We start from the raw sequence: 13140 nt of genomic DNA on the forward strand, positions 1-13140 counted from the left end.
GCCATTGTCTTGAGAGTGATTAGAGATGCATTATGTAGAGTGGTGATATAGATGTGTTAGGCTCTGGTACATGCAAATGTAGGTTTCGGGGGTGCTGAATTCAGAATGATCTAGAAGGTTCTTATCAGAATTAGCAGGGAGGCAAGATGATTTTGCCCCCAGGATCACCAAACTCAGGATATGAAAGCTTGACAATGTACTTGCTGTGATAAAACATGGGTGGGACAAATAAGTTTTAAAAAGGAAAGATTAGAAGAGTCACGAAAGAACTGTGGGTGTGCAGCCTCTCCTGTTGCCTTGGCTGCCACTCGAGTCTTAGTTACAAGGGTCTAGCACCTGGGCTAGAGCAGTAGCCTCCTCACTAATTTCCCCGTGCTCTTTCTGCCCTGGAGGCTGGCCTCCACACCGCTGAAAATACAAGTCAGGTTTTACCACTCTGCTTTCCAAACTTTCTAAGGGCTTCCCATCTCACTAGCAGTGAGATAGGCAGTTTTTTACTGTGGCTGATGTTGCATTATAGGGTCTGCCCTGGACCCTTCTCTAGTCTCATCTCACCCTGTTTATTTATTCCCCTCGGGTCCCTCTCCTTTCCTCACTGTTCCTTGAATATGCCATCCACACTCCCTTCTGAGAACCTTTTCACATCACATTCCTGTCACTAGAGTATTCTTCCTCCAGACATCCATCCGCATCACTCACTTCTTCATTCATCTCCATCTCTGTTCAAACAGCACATTCTGAGAGAGGTTTTTGTAGCCATGGTATCTAAAATAACATACTCACACCCACCTCATCCCTCTCTGTCTACTTACCCTCCCTGCCCTCCTCTTTGTAGCACTTATCATCACCTGTCACATTCCATTAAGTTAAATGGTATGAAATTGCCTTTTTTGTGGGTCAAGAATCTGGCCTTTTCATATGCTTCAAACTAAATTTGGCCATTTCATATTCTTTAAACTAAAATATAGTTATTAATTTATAATTTTATTTCAACCTAAAATATATGTATTATTTAATATAGTTAATTAATATATTTATTAATTTGTTTATATTTGTCTTCTTTCCCCTGCACTAAGATTTAAACTCTGTGACCAGGGGTTAGATTTGTTTTGGACAACATCCCTAGTATCTGGAATATAGCAGGCACTTAGGAAAGCTATATCTAATGAATGAAAAGAAAGAAGAAAAGTTGTTGAAATTTGTTGATAGTGAGCAGAGAAAACTTAAATGGAAAGTGATCTGTGCTTAGATATTCGAGGAAAATGTGATTCGAAGAACTTCTGAGAAAGTCCAGAAAAACTGAAGGACTTATTGGTATCCATGTGAGGTACAGTGTAAAGTTTTAGAATTGGAATTCTGGGCTGTGTATGGACCTTAAATATATATATTTTGATATGGTTTCCTGAAACTGGGTCTGAGAGTATAAAATAAGTATGGATAAAACACTTTTGAACTTGAAGTGGAAATGAAAGTCGCTCAAGTGTCTGACTCTTTGCGACCCCATGGACTACACAGTCCATAGAATTCTCCAGGCCAGAATACTGGAGTGGGTAGCTTTCCTTTCTCCAGGGGATCTGCCCAACCCAGGGATCAAACCCAGGTCTCCCACATTGCAGGCGATTCCTTACCAGCTGAGCCACAAGGGAAACCCAAGAATACTGGAAGTTTCACAATTGGTAATTTATAATGACTCAGCTTGCCAACTGTGATAGTGTTAATTCTCACTAGAGAAAAGAAGTTATTTTTTACTTTCAGGTCTAGAAAACTGGCTGATAAGTTTAGTAGTGTGGCTTGTGTAAACACTTAGAAATACTAGATTAAATAAACATCCTCTTTCTTGTACATCTGATCTTTAAAGGAAGTAAAGCTATCACTGTGAGTCAGAAGTATAGATGGAATTGAAAATCTCAGGGATAAAAATGTGAATGATGCTGTGGCCAGTCTTGGGAGGATGTAACTCGTCTCCTTAAAGCAAGGGCTTCGGTTTTAACAACGATGCAGAAATATGAGATGAAAAATTGAGACTCTGCATGTTGAAACAGAGATCTTCAAGACAAAGTTATGATTTTGAGTGGGAGGCTCTAGAAGAAAACCCACCATTAGCACAGAACAAACAAGAAAGATGTGTCTTAGAAAAGAAGATGTGTGGATGTGTGCCTCTTTTAGGTTTGGGATTTGAATATGTACTCCTTGTATAATACAGAAAAGAAACACAACTTGAGAAATTAACTCAAAAGATCCTAGGCCACTGATAACTCTCAAACATCTGGAAAAATCTTTTGCAAGTTTCTTAGGAAGATTACCATAAATCCAACCTTTGTAGGTTTCCTACAGATAAATTCCTTCTAAAAATTAAATTATAACCTAAAATTATAAAATATAAGAAAAAAGGCCCCCATGAGTAGGAGTTATAAAATATAACAATGAGCAGGATTAAAACCTAACACCTTTAAATGACGGAAATATCTAATAGGATAGTATAAAATAAGAATATTAAAGTGACTAAGCAATGAAAACAAATTATGAATAAGAAAAGTTAGGTCTTCAAAAAGTAGAAGTTCTAAAAATGAAAACATAGCACTTGAAATAAAGAATTATCAAATGGATCAAACAACTAACTAGACTTAACTAAAGGGAGAATTAATCAACTTTAATGCAATGTTAAAAAACATCAATCAGAATGCGCTAAAGAGAAAAAAGAAAATATGAGAGAAAAGTTGAGACATGTTGGAGAGAAAGAGAAAATACAGTGTTTTACAGGCATTCTGGAAGGAGAGATAGAGAGAATTGGGAATAGGCAGTATCTGACTACCCGGAAACTAAGAATTTATGCAAAAAGACAACAACAAAAAAAAACCAGATAGATTTCAAAATTAACGAATGCACTTCTAAACAACAAGAGTCAATGTGAAACATAAAAAAGTAGAAAATATTTAAAACTGAAGGTTAATGCAAGAATGTGGAAAAAGTACTGTTGTGCCGCTGATGGTGGTAACGCAAATTGGAGTAGCCACTATAGAAAACAGTCTGGAGGTTTCTCAAAAAAACTAAAAATAGAACTGCCATACGACCCAGCAGGGCTTCCCTGGTGGCTCAGCTGGGAAAGAAGCCACTTGCAGTGCAGGAGACCCCAGTTCAGTTCCTGGGTCAGGAAGTTCCCCTGAAGAAGGGATAGGCTACCCACTCCAGTATTCTTGGGCTTCCCTGGTAACTCAAAGGGTAAAGAATCTGCCTGCAAAGTGGGAGACGTGGGTTCGATCCCTGAGTTGGGAAGATCCCCTGGAGGAGGGCATGGCAACACTCCAGGGGAATATTCTTGCCTGGAGAATCCCCATGGACAGAGGATCCTGGCGGGCTACAGTCCATGGGGTCACAAAGAGTGGGACATGACTGATCAACTAAGCACAGCAAAGCACAGCATGACCCAACAATTCCACTCCTGGGTATATATCTGAAAAAAAAAAAAATGAAACCATTAATTAAAAATGATACATGCACCCCAGGGTTCATAGCATCATTATTTAAATACTATTGCCAACCTAAGTGTCCAGCAACAGATGAATAGATAAAGAAGAATGGATATGTATAATTAAAAAGGTTCATGGTGGGGGAAATGCTCTCTAATTCAGAAAACTCTGGGAAGTTTCAATATACTTGTAACTAAAAATATTATAGAAAATATCTTCAAATGAATGCAGAAACTTCATTTTGTGAAGATTCCAGACTGAAGGCAATGTGGTATCCTGAAATAGAAAAAGGATATTAATGGAGAAATTAAAGTAATCCTAGGAAAATCTGCAGTTTAGTTAATAACATTATATTGATGTTAGTTTATAAAAATAGTTGTGAAGATAGTGCAGAAGATTCTCATATGCCCTTTATCCAGCTTCCCCTAATATTAACATCTAAAATAACCATGATACCTTGCAAAATCAAGATTCTGTAAATTTGAAAGTATTCCAAAATAAAAATCTCATTAACAAATATCCCAGGTGGTCAGATGATTCATTTGTAAATTAAATTTTTAGAAACATTACCAGGATACTCTTTAAAAGTGCAGTTCTTTGGTTTTACCTCCAACATCATAAATAAAAATTTTTGAGTTGGAAATGGTATCTGAAATTTAAAAAAATCTCTCCTGATGGTTGTCATGCACACTAAAATGTGAGGTGCTAGTTTAGAGCTTTCTTTCAGGAGTTGCCTTTCTTTGGAAAATGTAATGGAACTTGTTAGGCCCTGGTCCATAAATGCTAGTCTATAGACTGATAGACAACTATTATAAAATTTTCTCCAGTCTGTAGCACAATGAGGAAAAAAGGCTAATGATCTACTTTTGAAATGGCAGCATGAGTAGCCCTGTGGACTGGCTCCTCATTGAAATAATCATAACAAGTGAAAATTATTTTAAAAACCTGACCATTTAAGTCTCTGGAAATTGTCCTAAGGGCAAAACCATTTAAGTCACTGGAAATTTAAAGAAAATCTACTAATTTGAGGTTAAAAGAGCTAGAGTTTACAGCATGTAAGCCATGACCCACTATCTCTCTCTATCCCCAGGCAGCTCATCATAATAGAACCTACATTCCAGGTGGTTGTAGTAAAAAATGTGAAACTTCCTCTTTCCCAGACTTCTAGTCTAAGGGTTACAATATCTTCTGAGGAGGGGCAGGCCACCAGCATTTCTAATCCTTCTCCTCAGTTCTATGTTGTAGAACTCTGTTCCAGGCAAGAAGACTTAAAAGTCTAGGGCTCCCATTTGCAGCTTATAGGGTAAAAGCTTGCTCCTAGGCAGGGTAGACCAAGGATAATGGGCTTCAGGCAGCCTTATCCCAACTTGCTCACAGGACAGAGGTTCCTCACCAGAAGAAGTAAGTCTATAAGACTAGAGGCTGCTCTCCCTAGATGCACCTGCTTTACAAGCAGGGGCTACTCTGAGAGAAGCAGGCCACTAATCCTTTCCCCAGATTTACAGCAGTGGTGCAGAGAAGTTTCCCAGGAGGACAGCAGGTTATAAGACAGACAACTCCACAGTTCTCCCCAAAGGAACTGACCCTATTTGCATTAGAATGTGAAAATATTCAAGTCTTAGACTGGTGTTGAGAAAAATGAAGATTTGGGGGAGTAAACAATTAAGAGGCTGCTAGCTCCTTGGTCGGAGAAGGCAATGGCAACCCACTCCAGTACTCTTGCCTGGAAAATCTCATGGACGGAGGAGCCTTGTAGGCTGTAGTCCATGGGGTCACGAAGAGTCGGACACGACTGAGTGACTTCACTTTCACTTTTAACTTTCAACTTTCATGCATTGGAGAAGAAAATGGCAACCCACTCCAGTGTTCTTGCCTGGAGAATCCCAGGGATGGCAGAGCCTGGTGGGCTGCCGTCTATGGGGTCGCACAGAGTCGGACACAACTGAAGCAACTTAGCAGCAGCAGCAGCAGCAGATCCTTGGTAACAAAAGATGAATTATTGGCCAGCTAGAAATTTACCAGATAGAACCAGAAAGAGATAGCTAACAACAGTCCTTCTGCAGTTCCAGCAAGCCCCCAAACTGCCAGAAGGGCCCCTACTTGAATTGGACTAAACTGTGGAGCAATTTATCCCTCAGGGAATTGTTGAAAACAACAGAGAAATCAGCCAGCAGTTAACGGAAGCTAATAGCCTTATATTTTACTAACAGAGGCACACAGCTTAACTGAGATCTAGGAAATTTGCAATCAGTGAGAGCCATGCTAAAATCACTGTCATCATGGGGTGATTGTGGGCATGCCCAAGCCTGTGCCCTGTGAAGAATGACATCAGTGGTTGCAAACTGCAGGAGAAATAGGCTTCACTGAAATACGCCAGTCAAATCACTTAACAATTAAGCAAAGTAATGACAACCCCATGGTGTAGGAATCAGTATTCAGAGTTGCTAAAGTATATTGTCTAAAATGTCCAGTTTTCAACAAAAAAAATTATAAGGCATGCAAAAAAACACAGCAAAGTGTCATTCATACATGGGATAAAAAAGGAGGCAAGACAAATTGCATATGAGAGGACCAAGATGTCAGAATTCTCAGACAAAAATTTCAAAACAACTATTATAAATATGTTTAAAGAATTAAAGGATAGAAAAAAACACTAATTTGAAAAGATACATGTGCCTCAATGTTAATATTTAATAGCAGTACTATTTGCAGTTGCCAAGATATGGAAGCAACCTAAGTGTCCATCAATGAATGAATGGACAAAGATATAGTGTACACACACACACATACCCACATATATACAGTAGAATACTAAACACAGAAAATGAAATTTTGCCTTTTATAGCAAAATGGATGGTCTTTGAGAGTGTTATGCTAAGTGAAATAGGCAGGCAAAGACAAATACTGTATAATATCCCTTATATGTAGAATCTAAGAAATACAACAAACTAATGAATATAACAAAAAAGAAGCAGACACAGATAAAGAAAACAAACTAATGGTTACCAGTGGTGGGGGCAGGGCAAGATAGGAGTAAGAGATTAAGAGGTATGTACAGTTAGGTGCATAATAAACTGTTGCTCAGTCATGTCCAGCTCATTGTGACCCCATGGACTGTAGCCTGCCAGGCTCCTCTGTCCATGGAATTTTCCAGGCAAGAATACTAGAGTGGGTTGCCATTTCCTACTCCAAGGGATCTTCCCAATGCAAAGATTGAACCTGCAACTCTTGTGTCTCCTGCATTAGTAGGTGGATTTTTTACCACTGCAACACCTGGGGAGCTCTATATAGTAACTAGTAGGATATATTTTACAGTAAGGGTGTATGTTAATATTTTATAATAACTATAAATGGAGTATAAGCTTTAAAACTTCTGAGTCACTATATTGTATACCTATTAATTATATAATATCATACAGGAACTTTGGTTTAATAAAAAAGAATTAAAGAATATCATAACTTAAAAAGTAAAGGAAAATATGCTGACAGTATTCCATCAAATAGGGAATGTCAATAAAAAGATAGAAATTATTTTTTAAAAAACCAAATGAAAATTCTGGAGTTGAAAGTTGAAATAACCTAAATGAAAATTTTACTAGAAAATTTCAGCAGAAGATTTGACCTGTCAGAAGACAGAATTAGTAAAGATACAATGATAAAGATTATATAATCTAGATAACAGAAAAATAATGAAGAGAAACAGAATCTCAAGAAATGTGAGACACCATCAAATACAGCAACATAGGCATAACTGGAATACCAAAAAACAGAAGAGAGAATGAACCAGAAAAAGCATTTGACAACCACAATAGTTTTTTTCTTGAAAAATTGCATTTTCATCTGAGAGTCTGACTTTCCTATTTTATATTGTTAAAATTTCCCTTTATAAAAAAAAAAGAAACATTATAGTAAGTGGCAATTATTTTGTAATGGCTCTGAGTTTGCAAAATAAAATGCTGGCACTCCCATATTGATCTGAAATTATTTCTAATGTAAAAATGTTATTGTTCCATAAAATTTTAAATAATGGGACTGCTGTTTTAAGAACAGTCTGTTCAGTGGCCCTTGGAACCTGACAGTTTTAAGAAAAATAATAACAATTAAAGTTTTAACATGAAAAGGGTATTATAGGTCTTTAAATGCCTAGCACTATACCACATAGTACATTTAATGAATATGTGTCATAATGAATGACAGTTGTGACTTTCTCTTGAAATGGGTGTGTGTGTGTGTGTATGTGTATGTGTGTTTAGCCATGGCTTCTTTCTGCTGTTCTTGAAGACTATGTATTTTATATGTAAGAGGTTACATGTTTCTTGATAATATTATTCCCATGAGATTTTCCTTTGTGGTATTTATATGGGTTCTGAGCTTTTAGTTGAGTTTCAGCAATCCTCTTCTCCAAGTGTTTTGGAATAATTGGATTTATTTAATATCCTCTCCTCCAGTTTTCAGTAATGTTTTCTGTTAGTGGTGTGGCTGCTGCTGCATTGGCACATGTTCACAGTTTTCATTAAAGTTTTATATTTCTCCTTTTCAGTCTCTGAAGACCTTTAAAAAAATTTATTTGTTATTCCTCACTGTCTGCAGAGGGGCTGTTTAAAATTTCTTGAAGCTGGAAAATACATGAGCTTCATAGAGGCTTCACTTTACCTCTTCTCTTCTATGGACTGAGTTTAAGGCTTCTTCATGTGTTGTGAATAGTCTACCATGCTGACTGCTGTGGAAATGCTCGGTAATAATCATGCTTCCTGGACCTTTGTGAAATAACCTGTTTTACACAATTTGGCACGCAAGTGATTGAGAAACATCTATAGCCTTTCCATGTCTGTAGAAGGATGCAGTGTGTGGTAGTGGCTCAGAGCACTGACTCTGAGACACCGTCTCATCTCTGTTGTTTCAAAAGCACACCTTTGATGTGGCTTCCCAAGTTGGGATTGACCAACACTTGAAGCTATAGATTAGAACTGCAGTATTTTTGACCATCATGTGCAACTAAGGCAAAACATCACTGCTAGGAAAATTATTGCTGATCCTCTTGGTAACCCAGGAAGAATTGATCAGAAACTTACAAGATTTAAAGTTGTAAAGAAGTAGGATTATTCCTTGATTCAAAAGGCTTAGTACTCAAAAGGCAAGACCTGCCTACACTTCTGTCAGTAAGTAAATCATTGTCTTAGGAGAACAGAACTATAATGGTAGCCAGAGTGTGCTTAATATCTTCTATTTTAAAGTATTTCCCACAGTATTTCATTGTGTCTTAATGTTACTAAACTTTACACTGCATTTGCTTAAAACTGCTTTAATTGAAGCTATTTAAATGTACATATGCTACTGAGCCAGTTTGTGCACGAAGCATTAAAATGTGAAAGTAGGATTTTTTTGGTAGATAACAGAGATAGAACAGTTTGTTACAGATCTTGTTTGTGAAAAACCAACCTTGAACAGAGTTAACAAGAGAGTAATTAGAGGGAATATATTAAATAATTGATTGACTAAGGGAGTTCACTTACCCCATACTGTGATAGCTCACAGTGGGGCAACTCCAATCTTTGTTGTTAGTGGAACTCATTTTTGGCACATAATCTCTTAAACTGTATGCCAGTGTTTCCCTTATGAATATCCCATCTCCACAGATGAACTGAGATCTTGACTTTAAACTGGGCCTCATAGTGCTAGGGACAGAGCTGGCAGTATAGTAGGGGCTCAAAACAGAAAGATTCAGGGTCGTCGTTCTGAGAGATCATGGCTGGTCTCATAGGAGAGAATCACTTAATAGGATTATTATAGTGTCATTTGAATTATTTATTATGATCCCTTTGGGGTGTGTATTTTTCCATACAATTTTTGGTTACTTCATCTCTTTGACGTATTACCATGTATTGTTTCAGGCATGGATGTTGTTGGAGATACTGGAAAGTTATGATAACCCAAATTAAATGGGTCAGATCTTTGAGAAGCCTGGGAGTATGTCTGGATCCAGGACTTCAGGAATAACTTTGGGACCATTTCTCTATCACACAGCTTGGTTTTTCTCTGTTCTGACCTCATTAAAGCCGACTTTACACATACAACCTTGTCACCCATTTACATACTTCCCACAAGATTTACATCCTATTGCTTCAGCAAACTCCGTGGAATCCCAGCTTCTCTGTTCTGATGGTTTTAATAAAAGTCTTGGGGTTGAATCTCATTGGACTCCTGTAGGTCACACAACCATCACAGAACCAGTCACTATGACCAGAAGAAAGTCATATACCAAGAAATAGGGAGTGTGGTTTCCCCAACTTAAATCATGATGTCACCATTGGAAAATGAGAGAATAAAATTCCACCTGAACATATCTCTCTTTCCTGTATAACAAACTCTGCCTTTTAGCATCCTACGGGTCATCACTGCATGCTCCATGAAAACGGGGAGGAATGATGAGAGACCAGTGAAAAGAACAACCTGAAACCCTGTTCATGACAGAACCCAGGGTTTCATCTGGCACTTTCCAGAGGCTGTGGCATAGCCTACCTACTTCTGATGGGTGATGTTCCCATTTCATTGCTTTCCAAGCCTCAGTTCACTTTAGGCTGTCAAGTGAGATTTTGGAAACTCCTCAAGGAAGGCTTTGTAAACATAATAGAGGCTGAGACATTTTCTTGTGCTAACATACCCATTTAGTCTAACATTTTCTTCTTTCCCATCGACACAAAGTTCTTTTCTTTAGTTAAAAGTGGTTAGAGTCAAAGGTCAAGACTTTAGTGATACTGAAAGAAGTTCCTGACTGCTCTTGTTCTTACATCAACTGAAATTGAAATCAGTAGTCCGCACTGTTACTTTTTCCAAAAGAAAAGGAGTAAGTTATATCTGTGGTCTGAGTGCCTCTTCTAATGCCTCTTCTAGATCTGGAAAGATCTAAAATGGTTCACCTACTCAGTATTTGATTAGCTTTCAAGGAATGAGAAACACAGGAATAGAACAAATCTCCCCATTGCAAAGACATTATGTGGTCCCATTTTAAACCACATAGCAATATTGTCAGCAATATAGTTTGCTTTTTTCTACAGAATCTCTCTTCTGGTATTTTTATTGAACGATATCTTAAAAAAAAAACAAACCTCCATGTTTCAGAATAGTTCAACACTCATTTGAAAATAGGTTAAGCCCTCAGGTTTTAAGTATTTCTAGATTCACATTTTAGTTTTTTACCATAAAGTAATTCTGGTTTTTGGTTTGTTTTAGGCCTTTCATAATTTGTCATTAATTAAAGACAAATCAATGATAAGCACAAAATCTAAATTGTAGCCAGCACAGCCTCCCATGTTGCTCATTGCCCTGACTGTTATGATGCGTTCTTTTGTTTGAAAATCTTAGGTGTTCTGTGGTTAGCACTATCCAAATAATTAGTGTAATAGAGTGAAAATGTCTCTTCAGCAGAAATAGCTCCTCTTGGGAGTAGGATATGCTGCTTCTAGATTGAAGAAGAGTTGTGTAAGACTGTTTCTGTCCAAAATTATTGGGCTGAATTCCAGATTTCCCTAATGAAACTTTGCTTAACAATTGCTATATTTGCAGCTGTGGAAGTATTCAATATCAAGTGTTGATTGATGCCTCTTGATCAGCTACTTTAAAACTATCCTTCTTAAAGCTAAACCCAGTGATTGTTCAAAGAAGATGATTGTATAGGAATTTACTTTTGATGACAGCGCATGGGCTATAATCTGGGATGTGAGCACTTCTTAGTTGTTAGGACTTTTGTTGAAGGAGATCTCCGTGAGAGCATGGGTTTTTCCATTGGCCTTTGGTAAAGAAGTATCTTTCAGAACTTAGAAGGTCATTTACAGATTAAGGGTAATGATACTCAGGTGTTCTTAACGTCTCTGAAATATTCAGAAAATTTCAAAGTCTAAATGTTTTTCTTTTCAGCTTTTATGGTAAAATACTTTTATTTTACCATACATACATTTTACCATATTTTACATTGTGACTGACAAAAATGATACTTTATAAGAAAAATAATTGTGTTAACCTTGTGAGAGGAATGATTTGATTTTCTGGTTTTCATTTCTGAATGCAACTGATACATCATAAACTTTAAAAAAAATAATACTAGATCAATATTGGTATTAAAGGAGGACTGAAGTTTTGAAACGAATATATCCAAGATGCCAGAATGCATATTATTTATAAGTGGTTAATGGCACATACTTCTACTATTATAATCCTCTAGTGTCTTGAAATTCTCAATTTAGGATTGTTTCCTTCTTATTTTAAGGAGAAAAAATAAAATCTTGATAAAAATCCAAATGCAGCAGTAAACTTTCATGAAAATTCTTTTAAATTGGTACCTAATCATTATTAGTTCATAGCTGTTCACTTATAACTGCATCCAAGCTACTCTAGAATGTAATGGCTTAAAAATAACCAATTTACTATTTCTCCTGATTCTCATACCTGGACAGGCTCAGCAGGTAGTTATTTCCCTGGTGGTCACTCATGTGGCTGTCTTCAGCTGGCGGGCCAGCAGCAGGCTGGGGCCAAGCTCAGGTGGGATGCTGGCATGACTAGATTTTGACCTCTCTCTGTAGTTTCAGGACCTTTCCCTTTTTGCATGGTCTTTCCACATTATCTCTTTAGTAGCGGAACTTCTTACACAAAAGTTCAGAGTACCCAAGAGTGCAGGAGTAAGCATTTCTGGGTCTTCTTAACCGTTAGTCCCAGAGCTGGCATTCTTTTCTTTAGAGAAAGCCACAGGGCTATCCCAAGTTCAAGGGGTGAGGATGACATGAGGGTGTATTACCTGGAAGCACAGTTTATTGGGGGTCACCAGAGAAACAGTGTACTCCTGCATTAGCATTTATTGATTCATTCAAATGATGTGCAGTATATTTGTGATGAAGCATAGGATGCCATGAGGGTATATAAATATTAGAAAGGGAAGGATAATTTTCCCTGAGAAAGAGATGTTTGAATTAAGAATTAAAGAATAAGAGAAGTAGTGGAGTGACGGGCAAGGGGAGAGATGCATTTCAGGAGGTGACCCTGAAGTGGGAGAAATCATGCTTCAAGGGGAGTAGGGTATGTGAGAAAATGAAAGTAGGCAAAGTGGCTGCAATACAAAAGCCAGGACAAGAGCTACGTGAGATGGGGCTGAAAAGGGAGATGCAGCCAGAGCGTATACGGCCTTGTCAGCCTTGCAAAGAATTTGTCTGAACAATAGACCACCACTGAAGGATTTGAGGGATTAGGTGGGAATGATGGCAAATAAGCAGGATGACAATTTGTGGCCATGTAGCCTCTGTGTGGAGAATTAATTTGACAGTGAGTGAATGTAGAAAGACAAATTCAGAGGTTATCACCAGAGTCTAGGTGAGATGTGATGATCGAGAGATGTGGAGATTGAGAATATAAGATATTTAGGAAGCAAACTGTAGACTGTACCTGGTTTGCTATGGCCAGGTGATGGGGGGTGGAAAGGGAGAAGAAAAAGTGAAGAATGTCTTCCGGGTTTCTTGTTTGCAGAACTCCATGAATGGTGGTACGTTTGTCTATATCTATGTCTACATCATCTATGTATGTATGTGTGTGTGTGTATGTATCTGTTTGTCTCTTCAGGAAACGAAGAGCTACTGTGAAAAGGGGGAGAGACAGACAAGAACTGGAATCTGTATGTATTTAATTTGAG

At 37.7% G+C, this 13140-nt stretch overlaps 1 protein-coding gene across 4 annotated transcripts in view; it reads left to right on the forward strand.

Moving 5' to 3' along the window:
- Positions 1–13140, forward strand: part of PDE4D (phosphodiesterase 4D) — a 1582769-nt gene that overhangs the window by 253574 nt on the left and 1316055 nt on the right. The gene's annotated exons all lie outside the window — the stretch shown is intronic.

Source organism: Ovis aries, chromosome 16 (genome assembly GCF_016772045.2).
Source record: "Ovis aries strain OAR_USU_Benz2616 breed Rambouillet chromosome 16, ARS-UI_Ramb_v3.0, whole genome shotgun sequence".
Classification (NCBI taxonomy): domain Eukaryota; kingdom Metazoa; phylum Chordata; class Mammalia; order Artiodactyla; family Bovidae; genus Ovis; species Ovis aries.